Raw genomic sequence first — 6000 nt, 5'->3', positions numbered from 1 at the left:
TACACAAAGACTACCAAAGAAGTGAAAACAGCAACCTACAGAAGATGCATTTCAGGGAAGTCAAGGCAGTAAGCTTATATATTATTTTATATATCATATATTATAAGAAAATGATCTATAAGTGGAAAGAACAATGAAAATTGTTTTTTTTTTTTTCTTTTTGGAGCAATAGTACTTATTAAGTGGCCAGAGGACAAAAGAAAAAGGACAAAATCTGGGTGGGTACACAGAGCTATGATTTGAAATCCCAGTTAGAGTAAATTATTAAACCAGAAATAAGGCATTTCAGTGATGGAATATAAGGATAAAACCAGGAAACATATGGTGACTAGAGGATGAAATATGCCAAAAAGGGAAAAATATTCTTTTAGTGTGTATGAGATGAAAGGAAGATTGAGAAAACACATCCTCTTTATTAGATGCAAAGGAAGCAGGAATTTGTACCAAAACAAAAATTCATTCTTTTCTTAAGAAAATACATTTTTCCCTTCATAATAAAATATATTGTCTATCTTAGTATAACAGAATAGGAAATAATGTGGTTGAAGGACAGGGAAACAAACTAGATTTGCCAGCAAGTTGATCAAAGATCATTTAAATAAACAATTTCTGATGACTTTCAAATTAGAATGCCAATTATTGATGGTCCTGGCTCTTAGGTGCTAAAAATAACACCTTTTTGTTACGGTAGAAAAGTAATCTTAGTGATTTTTAGATTACTCTGAACTGTTAGTGCTTGCTTCATTATGCTTTATGTCAGAGGATACTAGATGAAAATTTAGTTTTTATTTTAAGAGTAGTTCATGATCATATTTTAAAAGTGCCTTCATTTTTATAGCATTTTTCCTTTTTCTGTATAGCCACAATAATGTGGCCTCCCATTTTCCTGCATTGGGAAAAAATTTTCACTTCATAATAAAGTGACTCACATTCACAATAGGAATTATGGATCTATTTTAAGTGAGAAAAGCCAATGTGTGTGTGTCCCAAACCTGCCAATGATGCCGGGCATCCGTGAGAGAAGAGTAAACTAAAAGATGAACTCATATTAGCACCATCATCTTATTTTTTAAAAGTAAATATTTTATTTGGACCAATTAAAGAAAACATAATATATGGTATTTAAAAATAATTACTCAATCCTTTCCTATTATGGCAACTTTTTATTATTTCTGTGATAAAATACAAGGTACAACTTTACATGTTACAGCTACAGAGACTTGAAGAACTTTGAAAATTTTCACAAAGACCTACAGAAGCCATTTATCAGTAGGTATTCTGAATAATGCCTGTATTTGGAATTTAATATGCATTTTTTTCTTAAGATGTCTCAGAATGATTCAATTCCATGGAAGATAAAATGTGTTATCTAAAGACCATTAGCAATCTGAAGACAACTAGTTTCACTAGTAGTGAAACTTGCAGTGGTAGAATTTTGAAAGAATATTTACATATTTTTTTATAGTTAAACGGAGATCGATTTCCAGTGAAGGTTTACATTTTATCCTGTCTAGCAGCTTGAGAGGAAGTCCATGCCTATTCCTTAAAGTGACTCCTATGTCGTGAAAACAGCACACTGGGCAGGAATACCGTTGTAAATGGGACTGGATTCCTGTCCCAGTGGTTCTCTTGTGACTTCAGGCAGGACACCCTAACTTTCTGGTTCTCCTGTTGCCCTAGACTAGATGTCCATGGAGGACTATCTCTTTTGATTCTATACTCTCTTTTGAATGTGAAGAAAGTTTATGATATAGAAAAAGATCTAAATGTGCTTCATATTCTTAAGGGGAATTTGAGTGAGGAAATGTGAAATCTATCACCATTTCCTTTTGGCATATAGGTTGGTTGAACACATTTCTAAATAGATGCCTCATGGACACTGAATATGACTATTAACAGGAAATTGAACAAGCTGTGGGATATCCATGTGTTATAGTACTAGCAGTTCACTAAATAAGACTATCTTGTTATAAAACACTATGAACAATGTAAATTCCATTTTTAAACACACACACACACACCCACTGAAAGTCTGGATGGATATATACCCATTATTAACAGTGGTTATTCTTTAGTGGAGAGATTATAGTTGACTGTTTTATAAATAGAAAAAGAGAACCTCCAGTAAATATTATTTTAAAAATATCACTTTATTAATTTCTCTGGGGCTGCTGTAATAAAGTAACACAAATTGGTGGTTTAAAGCAAATAAATATATTGTCTCAGAGCTCTGGAAGCCAGAAGTCCTAAAGCAAGGTGTTGGCACGGCCATGCTCTTCCTGAAACCTGTAGGGAAAAACCCTTCCTTGCTTCTTCTAGCTTCTGGTGTTGACTGGGGATGTTCCTTGGTTTTCAGCTACAACACTTGAGTCTGCCTTGACCATCCATGGCTATCTTCCCTCTGTGTGTCTGTGAGCCTCTCTCCCCTTGAAGGGCCCACCCTAATCCAGTATCACCCCTTGTTTCAACTAATTTCATCTACCCTGTTTCTACCTCAAGTTGCATTCTGAGGTGGGTGGGGATTAGGACTTCCTAGGTGGGGCTGGGTGGAACACAATTTAACCCAATCAACCAATATTTAAGATTTATCCAGTTATTTAGAAAATTACTTTGATTCTTCTACCCCTCACCCCCAATCTATCTAGGTAGCACACATCATTGAGATTTCATGTGATAAAATATTTCCCAATTTTTTTTTTTGCTATTATTGTCACTGTATTTCAGACTTGCTATTTCTAGTGAGTTATGAGAGTGTATTTCTTTTCTTTTTACTCTTTTTTTTTTTTTTTTTTTTTAACAGGGTCTCACTCTATCACCCAGGCTAGAGTACATTGGTGTGATCTCAGATCATTGTAACCTCCAATTCCTGGGCTCAAGCAATCCTCCTGGTTCAGCCTCCTGAGTAGCTAGCACTGTAGGAGTGTGCTAAAATGCCTAGCTAATTTTTTTTTTTTTTTGTATTTTATTTTAGAGATGTGGTCTCACTATATTCCCTAGGCTGGTCTCAATCTCCTGGCCTCAAGCCATCCTCCTCCTGCCTTTGCCTCTCGGTGTTTTGGGATTATTGACATAAGCCACCATGCTGGGCCTAGAGAACATTTCTCTTTATTTTTTATTTTTTTTTTTATTAAATCATAGCTGTGTACATTAATGCAATCATGGGGCACCATACACTGGTTTTATAGGCTGTTTGACACATTTTCATGACACTGATTAACATAGCCTTCCTGGCATTTTCTTAGTTATTGTGTTAAGACATTTACATTCTACATTTACTAAGTTTCACATATACCCTTGTAAGATGCACCACAGGTGTAGTCTCACCAATCACCCTCCCTCTGCCCACCTACCTCCTTCCCCCTATTCTTGGGTTATAACTGGGTTATAGCTTTCATGTGAAAGCCATAAATTAGTTTCAATAGTAGGGCTGAGTACATTGGATACTTTTTCTTCCATTCTTGAGATACTTTACTAAGAAGAATATGTTCCAGCTCCATCCATGTAAATATGAAAGAAGTAAAATCTCCCTCTTTCTTTAAGGCTGCATAATATTCCATGGTGTACATATACCACAATTTATTAATCCATTTGTGGATTGATGGGCACTTGGGCTTTTTTCCATGACTTAGCAATTATGAATTGGGCTGCAATAAACATTCTGGTACAAATATCTTTGGTATGATGTGATTTTTGGTCTTCTGGGTATATGCCTACTAGAGGAATTATAGGATTGAATGGCAGGTCTATTTTTAGATCTCTAAGTGTTCCCCAAACATCCTTCCAAAAGGAATGTATTAATTTGCATTCCCACCAGCAGTGTAGAAGTGTTCCCTTTTCTCCACATCCATGCCAACATCTCTGGTCTTGGGATTTTGTGATATAGGCTAATCTTACTGGAGTTAGATGATATCTCAAAGTAGTTTTGATTTGCATTTCTCTGATGATTAAAGATGATGAGCATTTTTTCATGTCTGTAGGCCGTGCGCCTATCTTCCTCAGAGAAGTTTCACTTCAAGTCCTTTGCCCAACCTGCTATGGGATCCCTTGTTCTTTTCTTGCTTATACGTTTGAGTTCTCTGGGGATTCTGGTTATTAAAACTTTTTCGGAGACATAACCTGCAAATATCTTCTCCCATTCTGAGGGCTGTCTGCTTGCTTTACTTACTGTGTTCTTGGCTGTGCAGAAGCTTTTTACTTTGATCAGGTCCCAGTAGTGTATTTTTGAAGCTGATTCAATTGCCTGGGGGGTCCTCCTCATAAAATACTCGCCCAGACCGATTTCTTCGAGGGTTTTCCCTGCACTGTCTTCTAGTATTTTTATAATTTCATGTCTTAAGTTTAAATCTTTAACCCAGTGAGAGTCTATCTTAGTTAATGGTGAAAGGTGTGGGTCCAGTTTCAGTCTTTTACAGGTTGCCAGCCAGTTCACCCAACACCATTTGTTAAATAGGGAATCTTTTCCCCACTGAATGTTTTTAATTGGCTTGTCAAAGATCAAACAATGGTAAGTAGCTGGATTCATCTCTTGGTTCTCTATTCTGTTCCAGACATCTACTTCTCTGTTTTTGTGCCAGTACCATGCTGTTTTGATCACTATCGATTTGTAGTATAGTCTGAGGTCTGGTAGCGTGATTCCTCCTGCGTTGTTTTCATTTCTGAGTAATGTCTTGGCTAGTTGAGGTTTTTTCTGATTCCATATAAAATGAAGTATTGTTTTTTCAAGATCTTTAAAGTATGACAGTAGAGCTTTAGTAGGGATTGTATTAAAATTGTATATTACTTTGGATAGTATGGACATTTTAACAATGTTGATTCTTCCCAGCTATGAGCATGGTATGTTTTTCCATTTGTTAACATTTTCAGCTATTTCTTTTCTTAGAGTTTCATAGTTCTCTTTATAGAGATCTTTCACATCCTTTGTTAGATAGACTTCCAAATATTTCATCTTCTTTGGCACTACTGTGAATGGAATAGAGTCCTTAACTTTTTTTTCAGCTTGACTATTGTTGATATATATAAAGGCTACCAATTTATGAATGTTGATTTTGTAACCTGAGATGCTGCTGTATTCCTTGATCACTTCTAAGAGTTTTGTAGTAGAATCCCTGGTGTTTTCCAGATATACAATTATATCATCTGCAAAGAGTGAAAGTTTGATCTTTTCTGACCCTATATAGATACCCTTGATCGCCTTTTCTTTCCTAATTGTGGTGGCTAAAACTTCCATTACAATGTTAAAGTGGAGACAATGGGCAGCCTTGTCTGGTTCGTGATCATAGTGGAAATGATTTCAATTTAACTCCATTCAATACAATATTGGCTGTGGGTTTTCTGTAGATGGCCTCTATCAGTTTAAGAAATGTCCCTTCTATACCTATTTTTTAAAGTGTTCTGATCATAAAATGATGCTGGATGTTATCAAAAGCTTTTTCTGCATCAATTGAAAGAATCATATGGTCTTTGTTTTTTAATTTGTTTATGTGCTGAATTATACTTCTAGATTTATGGATATTGAACCAGCCTTGAGACCCTGGGATAAAACTGACTTGGTCATGATATATAATTTGTTTGATTTCTTGCTAGATTCTGTTTGTTAGGATCTTGTTGAATATTTTTGCATCTGTATTCATTAGTGATATTGGTGTATAATTTTCTTTTCTTGCTGGGTCTTTTCCTGGTTTGGGGATCAGGGTGATGTTTGCTTGATAGAATGTGTTGGGTAGTCTTCCTTCTTTTTCTACATTTTGGAAGAGGTTGAGTGATATAGGTACTAATTCCTCTTTAAAGGTTTGGTAGAATTCTGACATAAAGCCATCTGGTCCCGGGCTTTTCTTTTTAGGAAGGTTTTGTATGGTTGATGCTATTTCAGAACTTGATATGGGCCTGTTCAACATTTCCACTTGATTCTGGCTAAGTCTTGGAAGGTGATGTGCTTCCAAGTATTGGTCAATTTCCTTCCGATTTTCATATTTCTGAGAAGAAAGTTTCTTGTAATATTCA

This window comes from Nycticebus coucang, chromosome 15 (assembly GCF_027406575.1).
Source record: "Nycticebus coucang isolate mNycCou1 chromosome 15, mNycCou1.pri, whole genome shotgun sequence".
Lineage (NCBI taxonomy): Eukaryota > Metazoa > Chordata > Mammalia > Primates > Lorisidae > Nycticebus > Nycticebus coucang.
The sequence above is the reverse complement of the archived record's forward strand: the minus strand, read 5'-3'. Positions refer to the sequence as shown.